The sequence below is a fragment of the Aythya ferina genome, assembly GCF_964211825.1.
Source record: "Aythya ferina genome assembly, chromosome: W".
NCBI lineage: Eukaryota > Metazoa > Chordata > Aves > Anseriformes > Anatidae > Aythya > Aythya ferina.
The window spans coordinates 10,673,915-10,693,240 of NC_140313.1; the positions used below are offsets into that span (position 1 = coordinate 10,673,915).

The window sequence follows — 19,326 nt, forward strand, 5'->3', positions numbered from 1 at the left end:
GAAATGTAGATGTGGCCCTCATCATCCACGAAGAACTGGTTGGTGACCTGCTATGGCACTTGGATGTGCACAAGTTGATGGGGCCAGATGGGATCCACCCAAGGGTACTGAGAGAACTGGCAAAGGAGCTGGCCAAGCCACTATCCATCATTTATCAGCAGTCCTGGCTATCGGGGGAGGTCCCAGTTGACTGGCGGCTAGCAAATGTGACATCTACAAGAAGGGCCGGAGGGCAGACCCGGGAAACTATAGGCCTGTCAGTTTGACCTCAGTGCCAGGGAAGCTCGTGGAGCAGATCCTCTTGAGAGTCATCACGCAGCACTTGCAGGGCAAGCAGGCGATCAGGCCCAGTCAGCATGGGTTTATGAAAGGCAGGTCCTGCTTGACGAACCTGATCTCCTTCTATGACAAAGTGACACGCTGGGTGGATAAGGGAAAGGCTGTGGATGTGGTCTACCTTGACTTCAGCAAGGCTTTTGACACTGTTTCCCACAGCATTCTCCTCAAGAAACTGGCTGCTCTTGGCATGGACTGGCGCATGCTTCGTTGGGTTAGAAACTGTCTGGATAGCCGGGCCCAAAGAGTCGTGGTGAATGGAGTCAAGTCCACTTGGAGGCCGGTCACTAGTGGCGTCCCCCAGGGCTCGGTGCTGGGGCCGGTCCTCTTTAATATCTTCATCGATGATCTGGATGAGGGCATTGAGTGCACCCTCAGTAAGTTTGCAGATGACACCAAGCTATGCGCGTGTGTCAATCTGCTCGAGGGTAGGAAGGCTCTGCAGGAGGATCTGGATAGGCTGCACCGATGGGCTGAGGTCAACTGCATGAAGTTTAACAAGGCCAAGTGCCGGGTCCTGCACCTGGGGCGCAATAACCCCAAGCAGAGCTACAGGCTGGGAGATGAATGGTTGGAGAGCTGCCAGGCAGAGAAGGACCTGGGAGTGATGGTGGATAGTCGGCTGAATATGAGCCAGCAGTGTGCTCAGGTGGCCAAGAAGGCCAACGGCATCCTGGCTTGTATCAGAAACAGTGTGACCAGCAGGGCTAGGGAGGTGATCGTCCCCCTGTACTCGGCTCTGGTGAGGCCGCACCTCGAGTACTGTGTTCAGTTTTGGGCCCCTCGCTACAAGAAGGACATGGAGGTGCTTGAGCGAGTCCAGAGAAGGGCGACGAAGCTGGTGAGGGGCCTGAAGAACAAGTCCTACGAGGAGCAGCTGAGGGAGCTGGGCTTGTTCAGCCTGGAGAAAAGGAGGCTCAGGGGCGACCTTATTGCTCTTTACAGATACCTTAAAGGAGGCTGTCGTGAGGTGGGGGTTGGCCTGTTCTCCCACATGCCTGGTGACAGGACGAGGGGGAATGGGCTAAAGTTGCACCAGGGGAGTTTTAGGTTGGATCTTAGGAAGAACTTCTTTACCAAAAGGGTTGTTAGACACTGGAACAGGCTGCCCAGGGAAGTGGTGGAGTCACCATCCCTGGAAGTCTTTAGAAGACGTTTAGACGTAGAGCTTAGGGATATGGTTTAGTGGGGATTGTTAGCGTTAGGTAGAGGTTGGACTTGATGATCTTGAGGTCTCTTCCAACCTAGAAATTCTGTGATTCTGTGATTCTGTGAAAGGGAATGGTTGTGGTTAGCACAGGGGGAAGCGGGTCAACTGCGTCAACCGAGGGACCCTCTGTATGGGATTACTGCAGAGATGTTAAAGGGAACAGGTCCTTATCTCAGTACCCAGATTGAGTTGCAGTTCCTGTGATTATTCACCAAACAGCTGCACAGCTCGCACTGAGGGCTCTTCTTAGTCTCCTAGGGGAAAAGAAAGCACCTCCGTTAGCATCAGTACAACAGGCCCCTGGGGAACCATATGCTAAATTTATCGATCGGTTGTGGGCAGCAATTCCTGATCATCCTGATCTAACTGCGGAGTCTAAAAGCAGTATGTTTAAAACGCTTGCGTTTGACAATGCAAACCCAAAAACTCAAAACATCTTAGTTACACTGCCGAGAACCACACCGTTAGAGGACATGTTGGAAAGGGTACAGAGAGCTGATCAGTCCAGGCAACCAGATGTGGTGGCACAGGCTGTAAAGGACTGTCAGAGATTTGCTTTTACGGTACCATCCATTAACAAACAGGCCCTGGCAAAGCGCTATGAATGGCTAGTGCTTCCGCAGGGGATGAAGAATTCCCCTACATTATGTCAATTATATGTGGCCTGGGCATTACAACCAATTTGGACAGCATGTTGTGACGTAATCATTTACCATTATATGGATGACATTTGGGTCAGAATGCTTCCAGGATTCAGATTTAAAGTTTATTCAGGATACTTTGGAAGCAAAAGGGTTGAAGATAGCCCCAGAGAAGGTTCAACGGAAACAGCCATGGCTATACTTGGGATGGAACATATCAGACTCTACCATTCATCCACAGATAGTTGATATAACTACGGTGTTACATAATTTGACAGATGTACAAATGTTCCTGGGTAATATTCAGTGGGGTCACCACATTGTACGGATTACTAATGATGACTTAGCTATATTACTACCTTTATTGCGGGGCAGGAATGCAGAGCCGCAGATTACACTAACAAATGACCACGGGCAGGCTCTTTCACAAATAGCTTCTAAGGTTGCAGCTGGCACGGCTTCCAGATGTATAGCAGAAGGTGCACTCTTCTTACTGGTAAGCAATCGTGTCTCATCCGTTTGTCAGGCTATTCGGGTAATAAAGAGAGAGCATGATCTGACCATACTGGTGTCTCTCATGTTTTCAGCTGTCCTTCCTGCAACATACAACAGACTAGATTTTCCAAGTTGCCTTCCACATCCCCTGAGATAGCACCTGCAGATTTCCATGGACCTACTGACTACAATAAAAAAAGCCTGCTGCAATTAACAGGACTGTTTGTCCAAAGTAGCAGCATAGAATCATATAGCGGGATTGCTATAGTGTGCTGCTTTTTAACTTCTTTTCAGGCAATGCCAAGGTGTTCTGGCTCCAAGTCTGAAAGTTAATGGGATGCTCTTGTGAGTAAGCATTTTTCAGAGCGATCATACTATGAACAAGCATACTGAACTCCATGCCTTTGGGGAGAAATTGCAAGATTGCAAGTTTGCATGCAGACCCCTGCCTCCTTCTATCTCTCTCATTGTGTTACTATTGACTTAGCCTGACCATCCACTATTGATTGCACCAGCAACAAATGCACAAGGACTAGTCAGGGACATCTAACTTATTTCCAGCTTGGCTTTGCCTTCCTTTCTCACTGAGGGTAGCCACTAAAAGTTTTATTCCAGAAGAATTCTTTTCCAGTGACTTCCAGACAAATTTCCATTTAAAAGGGATTTTGGTTCCTTTTTTTTTTTTTTTTTTTTTAGGTTGGTTGGTTGGTTGGTTTGCTTTGCTTTTTTTTTTGTTTGTTTGTTTTGTTTTGTTTTGTTTTGTTTTCCTGAGCATGAACAGGAAAACATACACTAGAATATAATAAACACTGAAAGTCAAGCTGGATTATTTTGGGCTGATGCATCTACAGTGATATTTTGCACTGAGAATTTAATTAACAATTATTTTGATGGTAAGTAAATCAGAATAAAATCCATCTCTGTTGGGTCTGTTGGGATGGAGTCACCTTCCCTTGCAGCAGACCACACAGTGCTGTGCTCTGCACTCGTAGGTGGAACAGCACTGAAATCACTCCAGTGTTGTGGAAGAAGGACATCGAGGTGCTCGGGCGAGTCCAGAGAAGGGCAACGAAGCTGGTGAGGGGTTTGGAGAACAAGTCTTACGAGGAGTGGCTGAGGGAGCTGGGTTTGTTCAGCCTGGAGAAAAGGAGGCTCAGGGACGACCTTATCGCTCTTCATAAGTACATTAAAGGAGGCTGTAGCGAGGTGGGGGTTGGTCTATTCTCCCACGTGCCTGGTGACAGGACAAGGGGGAACGGGCTAAAGTTGCACCTGGGGTGTTTTATGTTGGATATTAGGAAGAACTTCTTTACCGAAAGGGTTGTTAGGCATTGGAACGGGCTGCCCAGGGAAGTGGTGGAGTCACCATCCCTGGAAGTCTTTAAAAGACGTTTAGATGTAGAACTTAGTGATATGGTTTAGTGGAGGACTTGTTAGTGTTAGGTCAGAGGTTGGTCTTGATGATCTTGAGGTCTCTTCCAACCTAGACAATTCTGTGATTCTGTGATTCTATGACCTCTGGGGTTCTGGAGCCGGGGCTATTGAGGATCAGAAGCCAATTACACACCAACTGAAAAGGAAATATTAACAGCATATGAGGGGATTCAAGCCACTTCAGAAGTTGTTGGTACAGAAGTACAACTCCTCTTGGCCCCACGGCTACCTGTGTTACATTGGATGTTCAAAGAGAAACTCCCCCCTACACACCATGCAACCGACGCTACGTGGAGTAAATGGGTAGCGTTAATTACACAGCGGGCTCGAATGGGGAAACCCAACTGCCCGGGAATCCTGGAAGAGATTATGGACTGGCCGGAGGGCAGGGATTTCGGAGTACCGACAGAAGAGGTAACTCGTGCTGAAGAAGCACCACCATACAATGAGTTGCCAGAAGACAGAAAGCAGTATGTGTTGTTTACTGACAGATCCTGCCGTGTGGTAGGGAGCCATTGGAAGTGGAAAGCTGCTGTGTGGAGTCCCACATGACGAGTTGTGGAGGCCATGGAAGGGGAAGGTGAGTCGAGTCAGTATGCAGAAGTGAAAGCTATACAACTGGCCCTAGAAATTGCTGAAAGAGAAAAATGGCCGGTACTGTATCTCTACACTGACTCATGGATGGTGGCAAATGCTCTGTGGGGGTGGCTGCAGCAATGGAAACAGAACAACTGGCAGCGCAGAGGTAAACCTGTCTGGGCTGTTACCCTGTGGCAAGATATTGCTGCCCGGGTAGAAAACCTGGCTGTAAAGGTACGTCATGTAGATGCCCATATGCCTAAGAATCGTGCTACCGAAGAACATCAGAACAACGAAGAAGTAGATCGAGCTTCGAAAATTGAAGTAGCTCAGGTGGACCTGGACTGGGGACGTAAGGGTGAGCTGTTTGTAGCTCTATGGGCCCATGAAACATCAGGACATCTGGGGAGGGATGCCACATACAGATGGGCTCGTGATCGAGGGGTGGACCTGACCATTGAAGCCATTACACAGATCACCCATCAGTGTGAGACCTGTGCTGCAATCAAACGAGCCATGAGGGTAAAGTCTCCCTGGAACAGGGGGAGATGGCTTGGATTTTGAAATGATGAGGCCTGGCAAATTGACTATATCGGACCATTCCCACAAACCCGCCAAGGCAAACGTTACATACCTACCATGGTAGAAGCAACTACTGGGTGGCTGGAAACATATCCAGTAAAGCATGCCATGGCCCAAAACACTATCTTGGGCCTGGAAAGACAGGTGCTGTGGCGACATGGTACACTGGAGAGAATTGAGTCCGACAATGGGAGTCATTTCCGAAACAATTTGGTCACCTCCTGGGCCAAGAGCCATGGCATTGAGTGGGTGTATCACATCCCTTATCACCCACAAGCCTCTGGGAAGGTTGAGAGGTACAATGGACTGTTAAAAACTATGCTGCGAGCATTGGGTGCTGGGACGTGGAAACATTGGGATATAAATCTACCAGAGGCCACTTGGCTAGTTAACAACAGGGGGCCTGACAGCCGTCCTAGTCCTGCTGAAACAAAACCCCTACACACTGTGGGAGAAGCTAAAGTCCCTGTAGTGCATGTGGGAAAGTGGATGGGGAAGGCAGTGTGTGGGTTGCCTCTGCCAAAAGGCAAACCCACTCATGGGATTGTCTTTGCCCAAGGACCAGGGTATACCTGGTGGGTAATGCAGAAGGATGGGGATATCAAGTGTGTGCCTCAAGGAGATTTAACACTGGGAGAAAATTAATCTGTCATCCAAGTTATGTGTTGTAGGAGGACACTGCAGAAGCAACAACAGGTAAACTTTGCAAGGAACCGGGCAGTGCAACAAGGACTTGAGCTAAGCTGGTACTGGTGTCGAGAAAACCAACTTCGCCTGCCCTGAGTGACCACTTTGACAGATGAAGCTGAAACCATCAACAGTTTTTATGAACATTTTGGGAAAAGACCTATGGAATGAAAAGAAGTACAGACGTATAAATACTTAAATGGACAGAGAACAAAGGTGATGAGAGCATCTATATACTAAACTGTGTGGTACCTGATTGTGACACAAATGTTATGAAATAAGGGGTGGAGGTTGTGTTGGGTCCGTCTGGGCTGGAGTCACCTTTCCCTGCAGCAGCCCACACAGTGCTGTGCTCTGCACTCATAGCTGGAACAGCACTGATATCACTCCAGTGTTGTGTCTATTGCTGCGTAGTGCTGGCACAGCATCAGGACTCCTTCCAAGCCCCCAAGAGCCAGCAGGCTGGGGGTGGGCAAGTGATGGGGAGGGGACATCGCCAGGGCAGCTGACCTAAACCAACCAAAGGGATATTCCATAACACCTGATGTCACACTCAGCAATAAAAAGGGGGGCTCTCATGGGGGAGGGGGCTGTTCCTCCTGAACAACCACTACGCATTTTGAGGCCCTGCATCCCAGGACATGGCCGAACACCGCTTGTTGATGGGAAGTAGAGAATAATTTTTTTTCCCTCTCTCTGTGCTTCCGCACGGACTTATTGTTTATTTTGTTTCTTTTTCTCCCCATTCCCTTTCCCTTTAATTAAACCTTTCTCATCTCAAACCTCGAGTTCTCTGTGTTGTATTTTCTCCCCCTTCCTCTTTGAGGAGAGGGGGAGTGAGAGAGTGGTTGTGGTGGAGCTCAGCTGCCCACCTGAGTAAAACCACCACACCATCTCATCTTCCAAGATCTGAATTTGTTCTCTACTGCTAATGGCAGTTAAAAAATAGTAAAATCTTATTTTAGCAAGTAAAGTAAGCTAATATAATTCTGAAGGAATGAGAGTAGTCAATTTGCTAATGGAACCAATGTGTTTTATATTTGTCACAAATGCATTTATATTGAATCACATATTTGACCGTCATTATTCTCGTGTTTTCTCATTTATAAACAGCAGATAGTAATACTTGCTATTCTTTTGAAAGCTGTTTGAAATACATGATAAAAGGAGATGTACCAAGGATTAATAATTTTTCAAATTATTGGCCACATTTAGCCATGTTCTGCTAGAAGATATTCAGTTCTTAGCAAAAATAGAAGTATTTATTCTCTGCATTTTTGTTTACATTTATTTTCTTCCCCTCAATTTCCTACATGTATATTTGACTTTTAAGGATTTTTCTCCTAATGTTCCTCTATTATTTTCTTTACCTTAATCATTTATCTGCTTGATGTCATTGATTTAAAAAGCAGAGAGATGCTGTCACCATGTAAATTAGTTGAATGTGAGATTTCATAACATGAGAGAATTATCATTCTTGTTTGTTTTCCCTTTTGCTGTCTCTTAGCCTGAGACATCTCATCTGAGGTCTGCTCATCTACTCTCCAGATACACTTTTAGCATGCTGTGATAATACTAACAAAGGAAGTTGTGGTTTAACCCATCTGGCAGCTAAGCACCACGCAGCCATTCACTCACCCTCCCCTCACAGCGGGATGGGGGAGAAAATCAAGAAAAAAAGTAAAAGCTTATGTGTTGAGATAAAGACATTTTATTAGGAAGGAAAAGAAATAACGTGTAAAAAAGTAATAACGTGTAAAAAAAGTAATAACGTGTAAGTTGCCCCAAATAGCTTCTAATCTTCTTTTTTGAAATGCTTAATATATTTTCATTCAGTTGATTTAACCTGTCCTAAAAGGTTACATTTCCAGAAAATGGGATATACTTAATATGGACACTTTGTCCTCTTATGTAAGGTTTAATCAATTGTTGCCTTGGTTTTCAAATTTGTTTGTTCACCTCTCCAAGCCTTAGCTCACACTGGGTTGAATCTGGGGTCTAATGAAAGTCACCATAATAACTGCATCTTGTCTTCATTGCAGTCTTAATGACATAATGGTCTATCCTTGTATATTACTACTTATGCTGCATACATGTATATTGGATAATGACTACATAAGTATTTCCCAATGATAGCAATTACTAGTTAAGTTTGAAAACTGCACTGAACATTGGGAGCAGTTATTCTCTCTATGCAAGGCGCCAGACTTGGGTGTCCAGGTTAGGAAGGAAATCTGTCTGATTCCTATATCGTTAGAAGAAGATGAGATGGTGTTCGGAGCAGGAGCCTAATCTGGGTGCTGTGAACAGCACTCTGCAAGAGTGCCCCTTTTCCTCCACTCATTGCAACGGGAACTGAGGAATCATAGAATCATAGAATGATTTAGGTTGGAAGGGATCTTAAAGATCATCTAATTCCACCACCCCCCTGTCGTGGGTATGGACACCTCCCACTAGACCAGGTTCCTCAAAGTCCTTGAATACTTCCAAGAATGTGGCATCCCCAGCTTCTCTGGGTAATCTGTTCCATTGCCTCACCACCCCTTTAAGTACTGAAAGCCTGATAAGGTGTAGTGGGTTTACGTGGCAAGGTTTTGGTAGCAGGGAGCCATAGGGGTGGTTTCTGTGAGAAAGATCTAGAAGCTGCCCCATGTTTGGGAAGGGCCCCATTGTTTTCCAGATCTGAGCCAATAAGTGATGTTGTTTTGCGCCTCTGTGAGAGCATATTTAAGACAGGGAAAAAACGCTGCGCCAGACAGCAGCCGGGAGAGTCAAGGGAGTGAGAAACAGCCTGCAGGTGCCAAGGTCAGTGTAGAGGGAGGGGGAGAGGTGCTCCAGGCGCCGGAGCAGAAGTCCCCTGCGGCCTGTGGTGAGGACCATGGTGAAGCAGGATGTCCCCCTGCAGCCCATGGAGTACCACGGTGGAGCAGGGTTCCACTCTGCAGCCCGTGGAGGAGACCACGGTGGAGCAGGTGGCCCTGCACCGATGGAGGCTGCCGCCTGTGGAAGACCCCTGCCGGAGCAGATTCCGGGCCGGACCTGTAGCCCATGGAGATGAGACCACGCAGGAGCAGGTGACCCGGCAGGAGCTGCTGCCCGTAGGGGAGCCAGGTTGGAGCAGTTTTCTCCTGAGGGATGGACCCCGTGGTACGGACCCATATCTGGAGCAGTTCTGGAAGAGCTGCTGCCTGTGGGAAGCCCACGCCGGATCAGTTCATCAAGGACTGCATCCCGTGGGTGGGACCCCGCAGCACAGGGGACGAGAGTGACTGAGAAGGAGCGGCAGAGAAGAAGTGCTGTAGACTGACCATAACCCCCATTCCCCCGTTCCCCTGCGCCGCTCGGGGGGAGGAGGTGGAAGAGGGTGGATGGGGGGAAGGTGCTTTTGTTTTTTTTTTTCCTTTGTTTTCTCACTTCTCTCGCTTGTTATTTGTAGGCAATAAATCTTACTATCTCCTTATGCCGAGTCTGTTTTGCCCGTTAAAATAATTATTGCGTGATTTTCTCGTCCTTATCTCAACCCTTGAGCCCTTTTCACATATTTTCTCCCCATTCCTCTTTGAGGAGGGGGAGTAAGAGAGCGGCTGTGGTGGAGCTCGTCTGCCCACTCGAGCGGAACCACGACAGGTATAAGGAATATGAACCTTTCAATTCAGGCCACTAGATTAAATGCCTAAAAATTAACTGTGGTAACTAAAGCTTATAATGGTAACATTTTATATTGTGTATGGAAAGTGACCAAGTTACCAATTTTGAATGAAGGCTAAAGTATTTCTGGGTGCTTAGCTGATGACAAGTCAAAAAGGCATTGGTTCATTGTTGGCATGTAAAGGTGGTATATGAAGCCCTGCTGAAGTGAATGAACACTTTGTCACTTCTTCAGTTGCTGAGTTTCATCTAAACTTAAATGTCCAAATAAAATGGTAGTTAAAGAAATGACTGGAGATGAAACTCTTGATTTTGCCTCTTGAAATATTCATTGATGGCCAAGATGACCAGAAGGAAAAATGATTGATGTATACTTTAAATGAAAGCAAGTTCATTTACTTTACCTTTTTTCCTCTGCCTCCATGTCATATTGGTAGATGCTAACCCATAACCTCATCCTATAATATTGATTCAGGTTTGTTCTCACTGAATGTCACCTGGTTTCCTAGCAACACACACATGCCACAACCATTTTGTAATGCAAACCATTCTATAAAAGGTGTGGTATATAAACTGAAAGTGAAACAGTGGTATATAAACTGAAATTTAATGAAATAGTAAAGTATATGAAATAGTAAAGTAAATAAAATGAAAAGGAAATGAAAAGAAATGAAATAGTAAAGTAAAAGCTTGTGGGTTGAGATAAAGACAGTTTAATAGGACAGAAAAGGAAGACAAATAATAATAATAATAATGATAACAGTAATGTGAGAAACAATCTGTAGCCAATAACACAGGTTCAGGCAAGGATCTCAGTGAGGTAGCATTTTTATTCGTGATTGTAATGGCAGGCATCCTGCAAGCAGGAGTGCACAGCAAAAGTATATCATAAGCTTATATTCCCTATTACCTGGCACTTGATTCCTCCCGTTTTCTCATTGGCTGAGTACTACAGGTTCACAACCTACTTGACGCACTTCTATGCCATATATGTACAATTTTATTTGACCAACCATTAATTTCTCCTTTTCCTTTTTTTTTTTTTCCTTCTTCTCTCGTGACTAGAGGGCCTGTGATTTTTTGTTTTTACAGATTTTGCACTGCTCATCCTGTTTTCCCTAGATGTCCTCCTTATTTGGGACCTTCCCCTTATCTGCTTAACATGCTCCACACTGCTATGCCTCTGTTATGCCTTCCCAATCACTTTTGAATATGCAAGGTTAGTGGAATTTTCCACTGCAAAAACACAACTTTAATTCTCACAATTCCCCCCTCCTCTTCTTTTCTTACTCCTATTGTTGCTTTTGTACCTTTTTACATTCCCCACTCTTGAGTTTTTCCAACATTTCCCTGTTCCTTTTCACTAGAAGATTAGCTGGAGTCCTCTTAATTCTGTGTGTATGGGTCTGTGGTGTAATTGCCTGAAGTAACTAGGAAAATAAAACTAACATTCACATTTTAAAGAAAATGTACAGCATTGAAGAGGCTTTCAGGGTAGGGCATAGCTGCATTACCTGAGCGTTCCCTAGGCTTCCAACCTTAGATGCTATTGCGCTGGAGAAACCTGGTGTGCTAGCTCTAAGGAACAGTACGGAGCGTAGAGTGGAGTGGAGACACCACGGCTAGGCTCTGTGACCAGGTGGGGACACGACTGTTCTTCTGCACACAAAGACGGATAAGCTGCACTTTTTGCTACCCTGAGCCAAGGACCTGTCATGTTTTGACAAATGCTGTCCCCTAGTGTACTTTTGCTCATTATAATATCATTATAATACCAAAACACACCTCCATCCCAAAAGCTACCTGCCTCCAAGGTGCAACCACCCCTCACTGAGCATGCACGCTGAATTTCTCGGAGCCTATACCTTTAAACGAAAGTGAGAAAACTTTAAAACTTTTCACCAATCATAACTAAGATATGCTTGACTAGAGCCACTCAAGCTCCACCTAAAAGATAGAAAATAATATAAATTGGCCTAAGAGAGAGGGGATGTTAGGGAAGATACTATCCCGAGGGAATACAACACCCTGACTCCCGGGACCAGTCGACGGGCTGAGCTTCTCTTCCCCCCCCACTCCCCCATTGGGACGCCTTTGGGTGAGATTTGAACACTTGGTTATAAAAATTTCTAGAATCTTTGATCCTTTTAACACGTTAATTTCTAGGCTGCCCACCTGTAACACCTGTGTATTTCATGCATGCTAGCTTGCTTTTGCAGACAATCACTATCGCCGGCAATCCAAAGAACCTGTGTACCTGTTGCTGTAATAAATCACACTTGATTGCATTGTTATAGCTCTCATTAAGCGCAACTAGGGTAAGGGTGGTTATATGTTATTGGTGAATCCGTGACCGTGATGGTTCAGTGTTCTGAATCCAACCAGACCCCAGACGGTTATTGGTGAGTATCCGACCGGACCCCTAATGGTTAATGCATTATTGGTGAAATCTGTGATTGTGATAGTTCAGTACCCTGAATCCGACCGGGCCCATAACGGTTAATCAGCTACACCCCTTAACGCGAAAGGGTCCCAAGGGGGCTTTGGCTTTGTATGTCTTCAATAATAGTTACATTTGGAATTATCGCCCCCAGGGCATAATTTCTCTTCCATCCTCGGGGCAACACATTCCTCGCTTTATTACCGCATAGCCAATATCAGCCCTTGCCGTTTGGGACTGGCCATCTGGTTACAGGATGATTCCATTGTTGTGTCTGATGTGCATTATACATATTAGCATTCCTGTAGCTACCATATTCGGTACCGTATGGATAATTTCCTATCTCACACGTAACATTTCTACACCTAGGATCAGTATTATTGTCCCGTGAATTTTCATCAGTATGGAGAATAATCAAGATACTAATATAAAAACCAGAATACCCTGGAAACACTCTAACTCTATGTAATCCAACTCTTTTTCCCAATTACACGTGGTATTCATTAATTTTTCCTAAGGAAAAGTTAAATGTCAATTTACAACTATGATTCACACCTCCTCCTTATTTTTAATTTTAAAGGTTCGCCTATAGGAACAGTCTCTCAGGTCTCATACTTAGGAATTATCTATTCTAGAATTACCTTAGCTACCGTGTTCGCAGCAGCAGATACTGATGGGAAAGTTTCCACCCAGCCTGACAAATGATTGACCAAGACTAGTAACTATTAAATCTACGTACTCTAGGGAGTTCTGTAAAATCTACCTGTATGCTTTGGAAGGGTTGAATTCCTGGTTCTCGCCCCGCTTTGGACTGACTGCAGATAATTTTCCTATTTACCTTCTGACATCCTACACAACTCCTGCATACTTGCTTAGCCAGAATACAGATATTCCTACATATACATGTATATACATGTATTTCCCTAGCACAGCATTGGAGGTATGCCTCCAACCACCTGGGTTTCCTCGGGTCCTCCAGAGTTGCCCTCAGCCTTTCCCACGTGTGTCCTGCACCATCAGGAGCCTGGAGGCGACAAAACATGGACTCCTCAATGCCAGGTGGAGATTAAACAAGGTGCTTCTTCCTCAGCCCCCCGAATCGAATACAAATAGAAAGCTCCAGCAGCCACAACACGCGAGGGAAGAAGCAACACCTGGACCTGGCCACCTCGGGACACCTGTAGCTGCAAACACCCAAACCCCAACAGTGAGCAAGGAGGTTGCAGCCAACAGAGGAGAAGCAGAGATGAGAAAGCAGACACAGGAGTTAGGAACGTCGTTACTGTTTACCATCTGTTTTACTACTGTAAAACTTTTACCATCTGTTTTACTACTTGGCCAGCAGGTCAAGCGAGGTGATTCTCCACCTCTATCGAGACTCTTATGAGACCCCAGTTGGAGTACTGGGTTCAGCTCTGGAGCCTCCAGCAAAAGAAGGACATGGAAGAATTAGAACGAAAACCAAGGATGGCCACAAAGATGATGAAGGGTCTGGAAAATCACTCCTAAAAAGACAGGCTTAGGGAGTTGGGGTTGTTCAGCCTGGAAAAGAGAAGGCTCCAGGGAAAACTTATAACAACTTAAAAAGGGCCTACAGGAAAGATAGAGATGGGATGTAGTGATAGGACAAGAAGCAACAACTTTAAACTAAAAGAGTGTAGATTTAGAATGGATATAACAAAGAAATTCTTCGCTATTGTATTGGGTTTATGTGTCAAGGTTTTGGTAGTAGGGGGCTGCAGGACAGGCCTCTGTGAGAAGAATCCAGAAGCTGCCCCACATTACATAAGAGCCAGTTTCAGCCAGCTCCAAAGGGATCCAACGCTGCTCAGAACCAAGCCAATAAGTGATATGATTGTGCCTCTGTGAGAGCATATTTAAGAAAGGGAAAAAAATTGCTGCACAACAGCAGCTGGGAGAGAGAGGAATGAGAAACAACCTTGCAGACACCAAGGTCAGTGAAGAAGGAGGGGGAAGAGGTACTCCAGGCACTGGAGCAGAAGTTCCCCTGCGGCCTGTGGAGAGGACCATGGTGGAGCAGGTTGTCCCCCTGCAGTCCATGGTGTACCACAGCAGAGCAAATTTTCACATTGTAGCCTGTGGAGAGGAGCCCACGCAGGAGCAGGTGATCTGGCAGGAGCTGCCACACGTGGGGGACCCGTGTTGGAGCAGTTTGCTCCTGAATCACAGAATCATACAAATCCCTGAATAATCTCCAGGTCATTAGCTAGTGTAATCCATGTTATCAATATGTCAAATTATACCAGCTGAAAAACTAACCTGATGCATCTATTCTATAATACAAAAGCTTTCACCTAGATATTTCTTTTAACCCCATCAAAAAGGCTATCATTTATTATCTTTCAGCACATGTATGCTAATTAACAGAGGAAAGACTTCCCAAAAGATAATTCTTTCCCTGCTGCTCACATACCAGAGCTCTCATTACCCTGGGTACTGAATGTATACAATTTACTTCTTTAGGATATACACCATCCTTCTACACAGAAATGTGGCCTTACAGTTCGACTACTCTTCATAATTAACCAAAAATTAGCATTTCCCATTTATTGGCATTTACCCTGCAGAACCACACTGATATTAATACTGAATAAATTTAACCAGAAATGTGCATATTCTCCTATAACTTGTCAATTACCTGAAAGTCAAAAGTTGTTCAAAAATCACATAACAAACTATGAAAAACTGCTTTGGATGGAACCCATGGTACAGACCCATATTGGAGCAGTTCTTGAAGAGCTGCTGTCCATGGGAAGCCCATGTAGGATCAGTTTGGGAAGGACTGCATCCTGTGGGAGGAACCTCACATTGGAGCAGGGAAAGAGTGACTGTGAAGGAGCAGCGAACACAAAGTATTATGGACTGACTGCAACCCCCATTCCCTGTTCCCCTGCACTGCTCGGAGGGAGGATGTAGGATGGAGGGAGGGTGGAGGGGGGAAGAAGATGTTTTTAGTTTACTTTTAGTTTCTCACTCTTCTAGTCTGCTAGTGACAGGCAATAAATTCTATTAATCTCCCTATGCTGAGTCCATTTTGCCCGTCATGATAATTGTTGAGTGATCTCCCTATCCTCATCTCAACCCTTGAGCCCTTTTCAATGTATTGTCTCCCCCTTTCCCTTTGAGGAGGGGGAGTGAGAACACAGTTGTGGTGGAGTTCAGCTGCTCGGTAGTGTGAGGAATGTTTTAACAATTCGTGTCCATAAAGAACAATTCTGTTTGAATCCTGTCTGCCTCTGGGCCCTGCACTGGCAATTTAATTCTTGAACCACAGATGCAGTGTGTCCCAGTCTCCCCCTCATTCTAGTCAATTTATCACTTCTTAAAGTTATGAACCTGTTTGCTTTTGTTATTCCGGACTTCTATTTCTAACACTGCTATAGATGTGTCTGTGAATGGCTGGGGAAGAATGTTTTAATTACTCGTGTGTCTGGGAGTTTCAGAACAACTGATAACAACTAGTGACTGTTATGGGATACTATGTGGATCTTTGGTATCTGGTTAGGGGGGCCGAGAGATAAAGAGGAAGGAGAAAGAAGCTGAATGACGGCTGGGAGACAAGACTTGAAGAGGATGTTCTATAAACTTGGTATGGTGCCCAGTAAGTACAAAGGGGGAGAGGAAGACTACGAGCCTTCAGCATGAAAGACCCCTAGAGACCCCCAGAAGAGACCCCAGAGGAGACTGTGCATGCTCCAGTAGGAGGGACTGCACCCCGGAAGCTAATTTTAATAATCTATTTTTTTTAGAAGTAGTAATGAATATGTATTAGTCTGGGAGCATAAAAATCAGCTGCTTGATGTAACTGGTGTGCGTCCTGGTGGAGCGGAGACTCCCGGTGCACCCAGCGCTGTTTGCTTACCTCTATTCCTTTATATTCTTTCAATAAATCCTATTTTTTTTATTTAATCCTAATTTGAATCCTGAGCCATTTATAACAGTGGGGTAAAAACACCACGACTATGAGGCACTGGAACAGGTTGCCTAGAGAAGTTGTGGATGCCCCATCCCTGGAAGTGTTTAAGGCCAGGCTGGATGGAGCTTTGAGAAACCTGGTCTAGTGGAAGGTGTCCCTGCCCATGTCAGGGGGTTTGGAATTAGATGATCTTTAAGGTCCCTTCAGTTATAAATGAGGTCTCAACTCGATCTGAATTTTGTAATATTTATAAAACTAATATTTATAAAAGGTATAAAAGCTATAAAAGGTATAAAAGGCAAGTAAACAGCGCTGGGTGTGCGGGGAGTCTACGCTCCATCAACACGCACACACGAACAGCAAACATTCTAAATATACAGAACATTGCTTTACATACTAAACGCAAGCATGCCTATATATACATACAATCAGGAAAGGTAACAAACAATCCTTTAAGTTCCATGACTTAACAGTCTCCATTTTCCATTCCTTTTCTTGATTACTAATAAGTCTCCATTTTCCATTCCTTTTGAACAATATGTCTCGCTTTAAGTTGTCAAGCAACTCGGTCTTCAGGCCTTATGTATCCCATTCTTCCCAGATCGAAGAAAAGCATATCCATCTCCTTTTCAAGGCCAATAGGCCTGGGTCAAAAGGCACGTCCAGGTCAACATGGGGCATAACAGCAAAAGCCTTCGATGGCTGTGGCAGCAGAGGGGCCGATGGCAGTGGCATAGCAGTCGGATCAGTAAAGGAGCCCGCAGCTCCCTCACTATCTGGCAAGCCACACGTTTGTGATTGTGGCTCCACATGGTTATTTAAGGCCTCAGAGATTGCTCGCCAGGTGCCGAGCAATCCCACTGCAACCTTGTCGTTTTTAGTTGCAGAGTCCCACACCTTGACCTCAGTTTGGTCCCATATTTCAGGATCATAAACTGTCCGATTGTTAAGAAGGAGAATAAGCTGTAAGGTTACCAGGACAGTCTTTGTTCCTAAGGACGTATGATTCCCCATAATGCGCAACTGCTTACCAGCGAGAGGCAGTTGTGTGCACGGGTCCGCTTCTCTCAGCTCGAGCTTCTCTCCAGCTCCAGTGCGCCTGTTTCCAGCGACTTTCTGTACAAGCTTCTCTGAGCAGTTTGCTGAGTTTGGCCGAACCTATCTTCATGAGGTGATCAACGTGCCTGTTCCCGTCCTGGTCTCCGTTCTGCTAGCCTGTTCCTTTTCATTCCTTCTTTCTGCTTCTTTATTGATGACATAACTTCTTCACATCGTGTTGTCTTCTTTTTTTTTTTTTTTTTTATCTTGAGGGCAGGCTCCCCTCTTATACCCTTCTTTCCACAGCAGTTCTTTTCAAAACAACTTTTTCATTGGTCAAACAACTTTGAATGTAACAACAACAGCAAACACCCAGAAACATCCATGCCTTAATGGCTGGAGAACAAGAGAACCAGCTGGAGAACAAGCAACCCGAGACTGCATGGAGTCTCCTGAATCACCCTTCTTTGTTCCCTCTAAACTCTTTTATATTCCTGATGGCCTCATCGTTAAGAGTCTAATGTTATATCAATCATGGGGTTTTCCAACCCCCATGGCCACATTCCTAAATCTCCCCCTTCTTTATTAATATTAACCATTTTCCCGACGCAAATTACCACTCCATATATAACACTTCCAACCCAAACCATTCCATGATTCCACATAGATCAATCAACCAGCAAACTGACTATAGGTATAACTGGTACCCGCTGCTCCTGACCCCTGACAGTATGGTTAGCAGAACCAGCAATAAGGCAAATATCCGTAATATGTAAGCAGGCTGTTAATGTATACCCCTGCCCCCTTCTCCTCCCCCTCTCTGGCCCCAGGGTGTGAGGACACCCTTTGTCATGGTGATAAAAAGCATTAGTGTTATCAAGACCCAAGTGCTGAATCACCAAGGATGATATGGGGGAACCAACTGACAGGGTGATTAAGTTTCTCAGGGCTATCAATACCCAGGTGCGGGGTTGCCAGGAGATGATGACATCCCTCCTGGAACAGGGAAATGTAACAGCACAGGGTGCATTGTCTATAAAATCGAGCAGCAACAAGCCCTAATTGGGACTTAGACTGGAAGTGCTGCCGGGCAACAAAACCCATGATATCCTTCCCCCTCACCCAGTGGCCAGGGCTGCCTCCACCACTCCACCATCACCTTTTTCCTCAGAGGACTGAGTGAGTGACTCATGTTCTTTTACATAAAGCCTGAGTCTAGGTTATGATTATATTACACAGTGAACAATAAGAATTTGACCCAATCTGCAGAAGGTCCATCCAGGTAACTGAAAAGCCTGTGTAACTCACAATTCTAGAAATTCTGTGCAACTATAAGCTACGCTAAGTGCTAGAAACTGTAGATAAGCCATACTGATTGTTAATATATTTTTAATGTAATAATAAAAATAAATCTATAATTGAAACCACAACCCTGTTGCAGTCCTCATTCTGCCAAGGGTCCCTAAAGAACCTGCCTGTCCTCCATAGTGCTGGATGACAACAGGAATAAGCTTCCTATTTCTATCAAACTGAAGAGAAGAAAGTGAGGCGGGGGGAGGGGGGAGCATAAAACAGTCAATATCTCAAAAAAAACTTACCTTCAGACTTTAACTTTGTAAGAACAAAAATCAGGTAGTTGTTGAAATCTGGATACTGACTGAGTTCTTCTAGTTTCTGAAGAGAGAACCTGTTAAGGAAAAGCTGAATTTGGTACACACAGCATTTATAGCTTTCTAGATACAAAGATTATTGAATGAGTTTATGTACTACTGTGTCATTTCAAACAGCAATGACCATAAGCTCACAATACACAGAGTGAGAACAATCTGAAAGTAGTTTCTGCAGTTTTCATACTGAAGCAATAGCTTTTAGCTAAGGTGAAATCTGAAATTAATAACATAAAATAACATAACATAAAATAACATAAAATAAAAACAAAACCCAGGGACAAACACACAAACTGATGCTTAAATATAATCAAATCCTGAAAAAAAGCTTCCTCTTAACAGTTTTGGATTTCAATATTTACACTTTGAAGCCCATGATACCTAAGAAATCCACTGAGAGACAATCACATAAGTCTTTATTTGTATCTGCAACAATAAAACAGCTATTATGATTCTGATAAGCTACTCATTTTCTTATTATTAGAAATATACTTCTTTATGATTAACTAACCACATCCTGAGCTTTCAGCAGTTAGATTGTTAACTGCAAATGCCCAGATATTTGTACCAAGAAGTTTATGCTTATCCACTGTCTCCTAATAAAAGTAAAATAAAAATCTGTATTCATACCC

At 44.7% G+C, this 19,326-nt stretch overlaps 2 protein-coding genes across 4 annotated transcripts in view; one reads left to right on the forward strand and one right to left on the reverse strand.

Moving 5' to 3' along the window:
• Nucleotides 1–19,326, forward strand: part of LOC311426281 (uncharacterized protein) — a 312,708-nt gene that overhangs the window by 221,697 nt on the left and 71,685 nt on the right. The window lies entirely within an intron of this gene.
• LOC311426295 (endogenous retrovirus group K member 10 Gag polyprotein-like) overlaps nt 1,366–19,326 on the reverse strand; it is a 47,805-nt gene continuing 29,844 nt past the window's right edge. For 2 of the 3 annotated variants that reach the window (XR_014686656.1, XR_014686657.1), the window contains exon 3: nt 17,353–18,701. The gene's annotated coding sequence lies outside the window, so the exon portion shown is untranslated. Of the gene's footprint in view, nt 1,801–17,352; nt 18,702–19,326 lie in introns of those variants that run through there. The other variant, XR_014686655.1, reaches the window with a different exon arrangement.